Below are 15,528 nucleotides of genomic sequence, written 5' to 3'. Positions count from 1 at the left end.
TTAACATACTTTTTATGTTGGTTACCAAAGCAGAGCATTTCACAACTTCATAAAAGAGACATAAACAATAGAAACGTCATTACTGTACCGTCTAAAAGAGACATAAACAATAGAAACGTCATTACTGTACCGTCTCACGATTTGGATAAACTTATCATTCAGTGTAATTAGCATCTAATTAACATAAATGTACAAAATGTTGCTTTCTGTAGTGGTTTGTTTTTAGTGTAGGACTGCAAGAATAAACTGTTGTTAGAACGTAGAATACAGAGATTCTGCTTTGAACAGATCGTATATAATAACTCAATTAATTTTTTTAACAAAGCGTGTCGCTTATAAAGTGAGAAAAAGAGTTAGCTATGATAATTACTTCCTGAGTTCCAGACTACGAGTATACAGAACACGTTCAGGATTTCATGCTGAAGTGACTGAGCTGTGAATATCCAGTAATCAGCTGTTATTTGGGATCACACAGGAAATAAGCAACATTTATTCGCGGTTTTGTTGTAGCACCTGCAAATTATAATTTGAACAGTAAACGAAATACAACTAATTTATAACCGGATAATATACTCTTAAGAACAATCTCTTTTTTTTATGTCTTGAAATTCATTCAATAATTTTCGATGCATTTTAATTTTTATGGCGACCAATAGAGGGCCTAACTTTTTTTGTCTTTTTTTTTTTTAACAAACACGTCTATTTTTTACGACTTCAGTCTGAAGTTCGTACAATAAAGTGATAAATAGCGTGGAAGTAACCAGCAGATGTCACTAGCATATTAAGAAATGAGCAGACTTTCAACTATGCTTTGTCTTATTCAGTTTTATTTTACTTGTGAAATGATGGTTTATATTTCGATATACATATATTAGTTTATAGCCTATGCGCGCTCACTGTCACTAACCCATAAGACTAAACGAAAAAAAAAGCATTACTTTATGTAAGTCGTTATTAGGCTTACACAGATTGTTTAGATATCGAATAAAAATGTATAGACAAACAAATTCATAGATGCTATTAGTTATACACATTATAGTGTTACATATATATATTATTTCACCCGGAACTTTAAAACCGATTATATAATATTATACCTTTCTCAATTGAAAGTGGATTATTTTATAGCTAGAGTATCAATCATTAAAGCCTTATACAGTACTTTGAATCAAAAGTATAATAACTATGTTTACAGTTGAATGTTAATCCGTTCCTAGTAGTGTCACAAACAGATATAACTATTATAGCTCCACATTCACGTCTATAAATCATGAAAAACATTTGTTACAGAAATGAGTCCCAAATACATCTAGTTTTATGAATACATAATTAACTAGTATTTGTGTGGTAAACAGGCAAAACTGACCACTGGCACTGGCTTGTAACACTTGACAGTTCTAAGTAATTAAAGTTTCACTTTTCAAGTTGACATGTGTTTTGAACTATTGACACATTTAAAATCTTAAATAAAACAACATTGTAGACTAGATCATCATTCTATCCTGTTGTTAGACTAGATCATCATTCTATCCTGTTGTTAGACTAGATCATCATTCTATCCTGTTGTTAGACTAGATCATCATTCTATCCTGTTGTTAGACTAGATCATCATTCTATCCTGTTGTTAGACTAGATCATCATTCTATCCTGTTGTTAGACTGTTGTTAGATCATCATTCTATCCTGTTGTTAGACGAGATCATCATTCTATCCTGTTGTTAGACTAGATCATCATTCTATCCTGTTGTTAGACTAGATCATCATTCTATCCTGTTGTTAGACTAGATCATCATTCTATCCTGTTGTTAGACTAGATCATCATTCTATCCTGTTGTTAAGTTTTTAGTCGAAACTTTCGTATTTCGATAATTTGTATCTTAACAACTTGTAAACTTTAATGAAATGTATACACTTGTGATGTTATTCCTAATGGAATGTCAGAATTGTAAATATTTTAAATGAGTGTCAGCACGCTTTAGAAACTCTGCATAAGATATAAATCATCTTAAGCTGCTGTAAGTGTAGAGACATGAGGAAAAGTCTTTCATAACTGCATATTTTTTAAATCTAAAATAGAGTGTAGACTGTACTGATTACTTGAAACCCAACAATCTGTTTTGAATAAAAGCAGTGGGACTACGAATTAAATAAAACACACAGTTTTGTCATAGTTAATAATTTGGAACTCTACCTGTTGCTAGCTACGAAGTAAAGCGTTCTGTTTGCTTTCATACCCGAATGTTTATATAAACATATACTAAGTAGGCTGGTTTACAGCCATGAAAAAATCGAAAGTATCTAGGAATTTTACTGAGAAAAAATATATCGAAGATATGAAAGACGTTCAGGGATGGTAGGCTGTTAACCAAAGGGACTCCTTTCATTGAGTTTAGTGATTATTATGTGATTACATGAACAATGCCCTATGCTAAATTGTTGTACAATTTAGTATTCTGTCAGTCAAAACTCTAAAATTATATGCCAGGTTATTTGTGAGTAGTTAGCTAAGACTCTCGATTGGGTAACGCCTCTCGTTTGAATAACTAATAACAAGTCTAGCTGTTTGTGAAATGGTAATAAAACAGACGAGGGTGAAGTAAGTTCAAGCGGGAAAAATTTTTGGAATATGAAAAATACAGACTCGAATATTTTATCAGTTAACGCAGATATGGTGATTTTGAATTAGCAACGCAAGCCTCTAATTATTGCCCACAATTTTCCACTAATGACGTAGTAAGGAACGTAATTATGCTCTGGCTAGCTTTTAATTTGTGTAGTGCTTTATAAACTATACCCATATCGAGCTTAGCAATATTTCCCACATTTCTTTAGGGCTAATGAGAAGTTAAACAATGATCAGCAGTCAGATAAGCAGTATTTAAAAGAAGCATACCTGGACATGAAGTATAGGAACAGAACACCGACGGTGTTGTGACAGAATATTAAAATGACAGAAAGCAGAAATTGATGATTTTTGTGTAAATAAGGTGACGTATACACTGGGCACCGAGAAATTAACAATGAATTTACGACACTCTAACAATCTTTTATAAGTAAAAACCGAAATACTAAAACAAGTTAAAGTTTTATATAAATAACGAGATTTCAGTGCATAGCCTTTATTAACTTTCGAAATAGCGAAAATAAATGGATGACTATTTTGAAGGAAATAAACATTAAATTACTCGAAAGAAATAAAAAATCAGAATATATGTATAACTATCATTTATCAAATAATGAAATGCCTGTTTTAAGACTACGGATTCTCAACATCACGCTTATTAATAAGAACATGTTTTGTAGGGTAAGGAATGATAAAATTTGTTTTTCAAATCTTTGTGCTATTTACTTCTAGGGTGAATGTATGGTTGAAGATGTTCTTTAGGAGAAAAATTTTGTTTGATCGAAAGGTACACCACTGTGGTATCTATTTCTCTCTCTTTCAGTACTAAAAACCTCTCATAATACATTACCGATCGAAACCTAAAACCATGTGAGGTTAAAGTATCAGCAAAGTAACATTACTTTCTTATTTTTAGAACCAATAAAAAATAAATACGTAATAGCACAATGAAATGTCAAGAGATGATCAACATGCAGTTACTGACAATTTGATTTTTTACCAGACAAACATCATATAATAAGTACGAGGTCTGTTGAAAAAATACGCGGACTGTTTGAATTGCGCGGTTCCAGTTGGCTCCAGGGAATCCGCTTTATGTCGCTAGGTTTGCACAAATCAGTTGATTACGACGCCATTTCCCGATTGCAGATATCTTCATTTGTGTATTAGCTACGCGGTTTTAAGTGAAGTGCGATTTTTTCGTTTGGCGGATTTCAGAATGAATGTCCTGAAGGAGCAACGACTTGCTGTGAAATTTTGTGTTAAACTTGGAAAATCTGCGACTGAAAGTTTTGCTATGCTTAACACGGCTTACGGTGATGTTGCTATAAAGCGTACGGCATGTTTCAAGTGGCATGAACGTTTTAAGGATGGTCGACAGTCCATTGAAGATGATGAGCGTCCTGGACGTCCTTCCACGTCAACTGACGACCCACACGCCGACAAAATCAACACCCTGGTGCGGGCAAATCGACGTCTGGCTGTCAGGGAGCTTGCTGAAGAGTGTGGGATATCAGTTGAATCTTGTTACGAGATTTTGACCGAAAAATTGAAGATGCACTGCGTTGCTGCGAAATTCAGCCCTCAGAACTGGTGAGTTTTTGGCCAAACACTCGATCACTGTTCTTCCCCACCCCCACCACCCCCCTACTCACTTGACCTTGCTCCTTACGATTTTTTCTTGTTCCCCAAACTCAAAAGACCCTTGAAAGAAAGAAGATTTGAGACGATTCCCGAGATTAAGGCAAATGCGACGAAGGAGCTGGAGGTCATTACAAAAGAAGCGTACCAGGACTGTTTCAACAAGTGGAAACACCGTTGGGATAAGTGTGTGCGTTGGGGAGGAGAGTACTTTGAAGGGGTTTCAGACCTGTAACTTCTAAATAAAGTACATTTTGTTTTATGACGTCAGTCCGCGTATTTTTTTGAACAGCCCTCGTTTTACCACAACATTTTACCAGGTTAACCTGGCATTATCATGTTCATCAATGTAATAAGTATGACTACAATATTTTACGTAATAAGTACGATCACCACAACATTTCATGCGGTTAACCTGGCATTATCGGGTTCACCAACATAATAAGTATGACTACAATATTTCACGTAATAAGTACGACCACCACAACATTTCATGCGGTTAACCTGGCATTATCGGGTTCATCAACTGTAAAGAGTGAATTCGTAATTTAAGTAATATGAAAAACGAGAAGAGTCTCTGCTATGGATGTTTTATTTAGTGCAAATAAACCGTTGCAAAATAAAGAAAGTGTAATAAATGAAACAGGCCCGGCATGGCCAAGCGTGTTAAGGCGTGCGACTCGTAATCTGAGGGTCGCGGGTTCGAATCCCCGTCACACCAAGCATGCTCGCCCTTTCAGCCGTGGGGACGTTATAAGTTACGGTCAATCACACTATTCGTTTGTAAAAGAGTAGCCCAAGAGTTTGCGGTGGGTGGTGATGACTAGCTGCCTTCCCTCTAGTCTTACACTGCTAAATTAGGGACGTCTAGAGCAGATAGCCCTTGAGTAGCTTTGTGCGAAATTCAAAAACAAACAATAAATGAAACAGTTTGAACTTAAAATTAATAATTATTTTGGCCTGCAGTTGTGTCTCTTCTAACCCGTGTTCACACTTCTAAGGATATATTGTTGTTGTACTCATATATTTTATTTTTTATATTTTTAAAATGACATTATAACATAATACCATCAGCTGTTTTAAACTAACTAAAAGTAACATTATTTTTGGCGTGCATATCACTGTGTAAGATACTTGTCTAACAGTGTCTTAAATTTTAATAAAGATTATAAGAAAATTAACATTCTTTAACCTCCTATTGTTTCCAGCTAGGTTTTACCTTTACTTGAGGCCAGTCACATCTATCAATTATGTATGTGCCGCCAGCCAAATGTACAAATATATATATCCCTGACCTAATTAGTTCATGATGTTAGAAAAACGTGTATTTTTAAAAAATCAGTTAAAGACAAAAATACGAAAGCCTATAACTCAAGTTTTCCCATTCGATCCTAGATGAAGAAAGGTCCAACTTTTTTGAGCAAAAGAGCTCAGGTTTACGTCTTTCACATTTTTGTCCTGACCTAGTTCCTATGTTACGGCTACTATGTTGTATTAAGTTTCTCTTCAAACACCAATGATTTGTGGTTCACAAGATATAATTTATACTATTTTTATTTTTCTAGTCATTTGGTTTTGTTTACTTTTAGTTTAATAAATTATTATTCGCTTGTCATTTTTATCCAAGAATAACTGGCTATCTATTTTTTTTTTAATTCAGTCAGTCATACACAAGTGTATCCACCCGCTAGTTTTTCGTATTACCCAGATTAATTCACATTGTAGTTGATGTGATACCAGATTGACCTGGTAAAACGTTTTAACCGTATATATTATACTGTTTATTCGATAATAAACACGTTTTTCTGTTAAGCTTCTTTAATTATTTAATCAGCATTTAGTTTCTAAACAACTGGGAATGACGTGTTATTTGTTTGTTTGTATATCGTTTCTTTAGAATACTTAATAAATTCAATAGTACGACATACTAAGCCATACATTAGAAAACTATAATCACAACTCACTCTTTGAAACAGAGACAACTATCGACAGAATACGAGTTTAATAATAATTCAACAATTAAAACCTACAAGCATTTAAATGTGATTTAACTTTTGAAACACTACATAAGCACGATATATTTTAAAAGATACTATATTATGCAAGCGCTTTTGGAACACTGGAGATACGTCATTGGTAGGTATTTTCTAAGACACTAAAAACGTGAAAAACGTCGTATGTCACTAAGAATTTACTAAGTATTAAGCTTATCAATTACTGATAATTATTTTATTTTCTGGGTTTTAGGCTTTGGAAACGATATATAAATATGTATTTGCGTAACACAAGGATTGCAGTATCGAGCGTTAGTTTGTAGAACACTAGAAATATATCACTTAAAAAATTACATATAAATGTAAAAATTCAGTTTTTTGATCACTTGAAAAACCACAGAATATTCTAGAACAGTTTATTTTTACTTTTTGAGTATGCTTTGTTAACTGACAAAACATATATACACCAAATTAATTTTGTCGAGTTAAACGGTTCTGCTTTATTTTAGGACATTAATCTTATCACTCGTTTTATTCTGAGAAACCAAAGTGCAAAGCCTTTATTACTTGACGTCAGAACGGTGTTATGAAACATGTCACCCATGAAAGAGTACAATAGTGACATCCTTATCTGGCTTTTTTTTAGTTGGGCTGGAAAATGCCTTTTTCTCACACGCTTCCAAGGATTACCATAATCATTTCCACACATTCTTTAATCGATGAAACAAATACCTTCAAAAATTGTGTGATGAAAAATGTTAACTTTTTTTTTTTTACCGAGTTCAGAAAGTAAATATACCAGAACACCGGATCATGCTTACAAAACGTTATAAATCCAGTTACAAATACTTTATTGTTCTAAATGCTGATAACATTTTATTTATTTATTGTAAAGGAATTTTATTTACGAAATTAAAAGATACTGTCAGAAATACTAAAACGTTTCCAATAGTTAAATTAATTCCATTTTCTATGATAAGTGAGACTTTATGTATATCAAGCAGATTATTGAGATAGTAGTTTATTTTTCTACACATTACATATTCTCTCCTTTACATTATTCTATCACACTAAATACTTTGTGCGTAAGTATATTCATTTGTCACACGAACGTGATATTTGTATTTGTTTTCGAATTTTTGCACACAGCCACATCAGAGCTATTTGTTCCTTGCCATTCCCAGTTTTGAGTTGATAGACTAAAGGAAAAGCATATAGTTAGCAAAATCTACCTTGGACCGCTTTAATTTAGTTGAATACTGAGATTTCACTATCATTTTTATATCACATCACGTTCTCAAAACGTGACTTTTTTTTTAGGTAAGGGGACGTCTACCTTGAATCGCCGGATCTGGCACTCTAGCGATTAGACCATACCAGACCAACAGTTGGTTTTGTTTGTTGTTAAGCACAAAACTGAAAGTGATTTCTTTACGCTTTGTCTTTTGCATCTCCACACCGTGCTACATCTAAAAAATTAATATTCACAACTTATAACCAAATGTGAGAAGGTGGTTGTCGTTAATGAAATCATAAAAGAAAAATAGGCCGCCATGGGTGTTAGGTCCATCTTATCTCTTTAAGCTATCATTAACTTTTTATAATGATTAGAAAGCTATCTTTATTAACAGCATAATGAAACTTGCGCTATGTTGTTAGAGTTGAGGTCTACATTCCGCTTTGCTTTTTGTCAAATAGTCACCAAGGGTAGATTCAGATTTCCAAAAAGGATTCCAAACGAATAGTTATTGAGTAGTCTGGAAACAGAACTTGTTCCTATTTAAGAAGCTGAAGATATTTTGAATCCCTCCAAGTCCAGTTCTTGAAATCCAGTGATTTTTTTGTTGTTGGTCACTTTAATTGACAAATTATCAACAAGAATTTCGAATGATAAATATTTTCTGCTGCCATTGAAAAAATATTTTCATTCGATTGCGGAACTGACTGGTAGAACCAAGGTCTTAAAGAACCTCCGGAATCAAGTTATATCAAGTGCTGTTCACTTATGGGCTAGAGAGAAGTGAATAGCATGTTGGATAGCCATACCAATGAGAAAAACTCCTTTCAGACTTACAATGATAAAATCCGGGGCTCAATAATGCAGATAGCGTATTGTGTAGCTCTGCAATAAAACAAACAAACTAAACCAAACCTTTGAAAACTGTGATGGTTTTAAATCGATTATAATGTTTTGGAAGAAAAAAATCCTTTAAATATTACGAACTGTTAAAACCTTCTTTCCGAATGGAAATACAAGCACAATGAATAAAGAAACGGTTATAGGTGGTATAGATACCACCTACATCTCTATTTGTTTCCTTATTGCTACCTAATGTGTTACTGTTTCCTTCAGTTTTGTTTTTGCATTAAAAAAGGGCGTCCAGCTCCTTTCGATATCTCTGTATCTATTCTTATAGTATATATATTTCGTGAGCATTTATCTAGCTGTCTTAAGTTTCATCATAACATGTATATATAACTTTTATTAGGGGGGAAGGCAGAATGAACATTTTTATAAATACGCTTAAGTGCATACATTTGTCTATAATTTTTATTTTAAAGGTTTTCATTTCAAAGATCATGCAAATAGACAGTAAATGCAGTGGACCTGTCGAATCTAATTCTTAGCTAACTCTACACTGCTATGATATATTTCATCACTACCATTCTGTTGTTTCTCGCATAATTTCATATGTCCGTACCATATATGTAACATAATTATTATTTCTACCTTGTTGTACCTCACACACATATTAATAGATAGATGGACCTGTATAACTATTTTTGTTCATGTTACTTACATTTTGGTAGCTTGTAACAAAACACATGCTTCTTAGTTATTCACTCGTGGGCATCAAGCATTAGTAAAATAGTTAGACAATGGCACTTCATGCTGAATAATGTAGATAATTCCCACCAGGCTGTGCTTCTCCCAACCAGAGTGCCTGCTTCCTATTTACCAGCCAACCTTGTTTTACATAAAATTATGCACCATAACAAAAAAAAAGGACACAGGGAAGAGAAATATGAATGAATTTAACAGTTTAATGAAGGCTTTATACAAGTTGGTGTTCAGTATGTAGTAGTAATGTCCATTCAAGTATAAATTCAATGAAAAATTTGCGTGACCGTCTTTGAGCCGGAAACAAATATTCAATTTGGATTACGGAAAGGACTTGAAAACAAAGAAGGGAAAGTAATATAATGGGAGGGGTAGTCTAATACGTGTCTTTATTATCATTTTAAGCTTAACGTTCAACAAAATTAATTAAAAAATTAAATATACAATATAATTAAATTACATACTGGTTGATATTTTATTTTTAGTTAACTTCCTCACAACTGATTTAAGTTAAATTCGCTCGTGAGAACCAAATTACATTAAGTGATTTGCGTTAAACATTTTTTTTCAAAACACCCGCACCTAAAGAAATACGTTGTTTCTTAAAAGATTGAAGGATTATACTATAAAAAAGTGTGGTGTTAAATACTAGACGTTAAACAGTAATTCTGTTAAAAAGTAGAAATATTGTATTGTTGTACAATGGAGTTGTAAAGTGTTAGACGTTAAACAGTAATTCTGTTAAAAGGTAGAAATATTGTATTGTTGTACAATGGAGTTGTAAAGTGTTAGACGTTAAACAGTAATTCTGTTAAAAAGTAGAAATATTGTATTGTTGTACAATGGAGTTGTAAAGTGTTAGACGTTAAACAGTAATTCTGTTAAAAGTAGAAATATTGTATTGTTGTACAATGGAGTTGTAAAGTGTTAGACGTTAAACAGTAATTCTGTTAAAAAGTAGAAATATTGTATTGTTGTACAATGGAGTTGTAAAGTGTTAGACGTTAAACAGTAATTCTGTTAAAAAGTAGAAATATTGTATTGTTGTACAATGGAGTTGTAAAGTGTTAGACGTTAAACAGTAATTCTGTTAAAAAGTAGAAATATTGTATTGTTGTACAATGGAGTTGTAAAGTGTTAGACGTTAAACAGTAATTCTGTTAAAAAGTAGAAATATTGTATTGTTGTACAATGGAGTTGTAAAGTGTTAGACGTTAAACAGTAATTCTGTTAAAAAGTAGAAATATTGTATTGTTGTACAATGGAGTTGTAAAGTGTTAGACGTTAAACAGTAATTCTGTTAAAAAGTAGAAATATTGTATTGTTGTACAATGGAGTTGTAAAGTGTTAGACGTTAAACAGTAATTCTGTTAAAAAGTAGAAATATTGTATTGTTGTACAATGGAGTTGTAAAGTGTTAGACGTTAAACAGTAATTCTGTTAAAAAGTAGAAATATTGTATTGTTGTACAATGGAGTTGTAAAGTGTTAGACGTTAAACAGTCACTTTTCAAAGCATGAGAACACTGTGGTATCAAGCAGGGTCGTACATAGATAAATATAAATAAAATTAACCTCTAATAAGAAATTTATAACAGCAAATAATAATAATAGTACTTTTAAAGCACAGAACTTCTGGAAATATGGTAGAATTCCTATATATATGTATATAAAGTAGTTGGTACATAGCAGCTGATCCATTTGCATTGTTTAAAATTTTCTTTCTTGTATATGAAAAGATCAAACGAATTGCAGCTGTAGCTAGGTGGCGCCACTAATGAATATGTTTTGTTTGTTTCAGCGTAAATGTACGGAATGGGTCCCACTGCTCCTTGCCCACAAACTCAATGAGCCCCGAATTGTGGTATTGTAAGTCCACAAACTTATCATTAGCCTACAGGGAAGATTCGTAAATATGTAGCCTTGGTTTGTTTGTGTTTCTGATAATTAAGCATACAAAGTTAGAGTTGGTTTTTGAATTTCGCACAAAGCTACTCGAGGGCTATCTGTGCTAGCCGTCCCTAATTTAGCAGTGTAAGACTAAAGGGAAGGCAGCTAGTCACCACCACCCACCGCCAACTCTTAGGCTACTCTTTTACCAACAAATAATGGAATTGACCGTAACATTATAACGCCCCCACGACTGAAAGGTATTCGAACCCGCCACCTTCAGATTACGAGTCGAACGCCTTAACCCACATGGCCTTGCCGGGCCAAAAGTTACAGAACAGACTATCTGTGCTCTGCCTACCACGGTTATTGAAACCCAGTTTACAGCATTCTAAGTCTGCAGACATCCTGCTGTGTCACTGGGGTGTATGTAGCCTTGAAAAGATATATGTTATCAAGAACGAGTAAATAAAATTATGTTATTGAGATAATTACAAAATTCATTAAGGGATAAAATTTAACTAAAAGTTTGATACAATTGTATATAATTCCAATGATTCAAATTTATGACGACTTTTTGGAAAAAATATCTAGTTACTCATTATTGGATATGTTAGTGTCACACGATCTTTCACGCATATACTGTTATATTAATTATAATAATACTGTTATAATTATAATTATACTGTTATAATAATACTGTTAGAATAATTCGCCTTCTTTTTATACTTTTCATTTTACTTGTAAAATGATTCATCTTGAAAAACATCTTTATGACTTTAATTTGAAACTTTTTATTAACATTAGATTTTTTAAACGCCTTCTAAAATTGTTAGTTTGTTTGATAAGAGTTTTTCGCACCGAAAATTAAACCTGGAAAGAGTACATCGTAGTATTTAGAATGGATGCACTTAACGATATAACGCCATCTATCTCAAACACAGTGGATATTAGCAGAAAATATGATTATGATTATTTGCTGAATTAGCTTATCAACTTAGTGGTTTTGGAGATGAATGGTGTGATTTCTTGTCTCCAGTTGTTCTTATAAAGTAATTAATTATATTTGTTAAGAGTCGGAATTCATATGCGTAATTAGACTTCAATTTTAAATGTAATCATTTTAGTTTTTAAACACAGTCTCTTCCATTTCGTTATTACAGCATTAATATATTTATTCTGTCTGTGTCACTACGATATAATGTTTTATAAGATAAAACTTCTTAGGATACATGGTTGGTTACTGCTACTTTAGATTACCCATTTCTACTTGACTGTAAATTATTATCCGATATTTTGAAGTACATAAACTGAAGTTTTAAGGCAGACCAAATTTAGTGTCAGGAGATCTAGAACGTCTGAACCAGTTGTCGTTCACAATTTTAAGTTAAAAGTAATTTAATAAATGACAATTAAAAGATCCATTCAGAATCTTGTTTTCAGTTTCAACTAATTTCCTCTTCTGTGAACTATAAGCAGCAACTCAAACTCTTCTCAAACAAGTGAAAAGCAATCTGTTTTCAGTGTGTTTTCCTCATCCTTGGACTGTCTTGCAGTCGTTGGTACGCTTGCAAATGAACTTTATTAACAGCAATATGTAGACAGAGATGCTTTATTTATGTTGGCCGACCTTCACTCCCTCGAGATTTTGCCATAATTTAGGTGTCGTCTCTCGAGCCACCTTGAAAATATCAGTTATACTGCAGTGGGATTTGTAGCATCTCTCTCTCTATGAAAACCCCACCCACTCAAGAGACAAGAATCTTGATAGTAAATGCTGATAAAGCAAACGTGTTCTATGTACATGTTGTTGTTAAGCCTGATGGGAACCTGTATCGTGACAAGATTTCAGTTTGGAGGGTTGGTTTAGGCACGGCATGGAAGTCCAAAGGTATTGCGCTGAGCTTTTCTTTTTATAAAACAATAGCTTTTAATCTGTCTGGAAAAGGGAGTTTTTAAATGCTTTATACAATGACCTGACATGCATATTGAAGCTTTTCGCTGTCACTGTGGGCGGTGGGGGAAACAGATGCTGATTTCATTGTCGTGCATTGAGGTTTTTCAGTAATGGTACACTGTAATTTCTCAACACCTTAAAGCATATATTAACTGGAGCGGATCTAGAATAGCCATCAGAAAATTGTTTTACTCGGGACAAGTTTTCTTCTTCTAAATAATAATCATACAGATATAGATCTCCAAGATTACTAAGATCTCACTTCCTTAAAAACAAGAAACAACGTCACATGTTACTCTAATTTATTACAAATTCAACTAAAATAATTTATTTTGTGTTAATAACTTTCAAGAGTTATTAATTTTAATGAAAAAATAACAGTTGTATCTCTAAACTGGACTTTTTCGTACATAGAAATTCCTACAAGTGAAATAATATCCTTGACTTCAGTATACAACACAAAGGTACATTCCTAGTGCAGGTGTAAATTATTGACAATTGATGAATTGTGTTCTGGAGATTATGTTCTTGAAAATTATACATGACAAATCATAAGTTTCAAAAAGATATAAAAGTAAATAATATATTGATAATATGCTTAGCATATTAATCAAAGAAATAAATCAATGAGATGAAATTTCAGCAAAGAGTGACATTGAATCTGGTATGGTCTGAGGCCTAAGTCTAAAATAATAATTGACTAATATTATATTTAATTTATTTAATGGTTAGCTAATACTGAATTTAATTTAGTTCAAATAATTAACAGAAAAAATCTTTACTCCTAAAAATTTTGATTAAAGTAATCATAGTAATAATTAATTGTAAATATTTGTGTAAAATGTTTAAAAAATGCATCAAACATGAGGCAGACAATAAATTAATTCTTTCCCGACCTGAACTAAAAATATTTTGATCATATCAGACTCTAACGTTTACTAAGTCTCTGGAATTCTTTGTATTCTATTTGTAAATCTGTACGACAATTAAAACGCATTGAAGTTTAAGACAATGATCTTCATTTCACTGGTTTGTGTTAAGTAACACATTTGAAGTTTAGAATAATTATCTTCGGTCATCGATTGGTGTTAAGTAAAACACGTAGAAGTTTAGAATAACTATCTATCTATAATTGGTTTGTGTTAAGTAAAACACGTAGAAGTTTAGAATAATTATTTTCTGTTCACTGGTTGTTGTTAAGTAATGTACGTGGGATTTAGGATTATGATCTTTGGTTTGTTGGTTGGTGTTACGTAAAACACATAGAAGTTTGGAATCTTCATAATCTTAACACCGATTGGTGTTAAGTAAAACATATGAAACTTTAGATTCAACATCTTCGGTTCACTAGTTTCTTTTTATTTTCTAGAAATTTTACGCTTTTGAAACAAATAGCTGGAGATGACGTCACAGCCCTCCCCTTCAAATTCTTTTTTATTTCTTTTGCTGACCTATTCTAAGAGAAAGGTAGATAGATGCCCATATTCTCTTGTGTGCAGAGCAGTAGTCAGTGAAATGAAAAGCAGGAATCAGTGCTCCAATTTTTGAGATATGTAATTTAATTTTTTCAGGCTTAATTTCATTTTCAACATACTCCAGACTTCTGATTTACCTTTTACCCAACATGCATGTAATCATTCACTTAAAAAAACTAGAATTCAGATATGTAATTAGAGATTTCGAATTTAGATGCAAGCTTATGTAAATGTAACGAAGACCTAAGTCTCTATCTTGAAATTATAGATGATCTGTATACAGTTTTATTTTTTAACTTGGCTTTTTAGTCCTTAAATAGTTTTGTTATGGTTTATTTGAGTATTATGTATAAACTATATATTATACCTAATACGTACACACACATATGTTAGATATATTTCATCCGTTATTGTTTTAGCGCAAAGCTACACAATGGGCTAACTGCACTGTATTCACTGCGGGAAATCGAACCACAGATTTTAGCTTTTATAAGTCCATAAACTTATTGTTCACTCACCAGGATCTCTGATATTATTTACCGATTAATTCCACTGATTGTATAAAAGTACGGACATGGAAGAATAACTAAAGTGAAAAAAAATTGAAATAATTATAGAAACAATGAACAAAACGGGTATAAATGAAAATATATTTCAAGTGATTGCTCTGTCTCTGTTATATGAATATGAACTGGTCCAAAATGTAGTCATGTGATGATCGTTTACACTGGGATTGGCTGTCCTTTAATGAATCATACAGCGCCACATCAGCATAATGCATATAAAATACAGACAGTCATACTATTCTCAGTATTAATTTGGATTGAGTAGAAAGTAAATATGTGAAAATACCGGATACGATATCTGAAACCAGATAGTACTGTTGATAGTAGAAAGCAGGCAAAATAGAAAGTGCAAACTCTTAAAGGTATAGGTGAAGGAAACCAGTGTATAAAAGTTATGTTATGTACTGTAATCCAATAGAGATCTTGTAACTGATCTAGAAGGTACAGGTATAAACGTTACCTTTAGAACAGCAAGATACACATAAGCATGAAGCGTGCTCAATGAACCTGTAACTGCCCAAAAACAATAGAATGATCAAAGC

The sequence above is a fragment of the Tachypleus tridentatus genome, chromosome 7 (assembly GCF_004210375.1).
Source record: "Tachypleus tridentatus isolate NWPU-2018 chromosome 7, ASM421037v1, whole genome shotgun sequence".
Taxonomy (NCBI): Eukaryota; Metazoa; Arthropoda; class Merostomata; order Xiphosura; family Limulidae; genus Tachypleus; species Tachypleus tridentatus.
The sequence above is the reverse complement of the archived record's forward strand: the minus strand, read 5'-3'. Positions refer to the sequence as shown.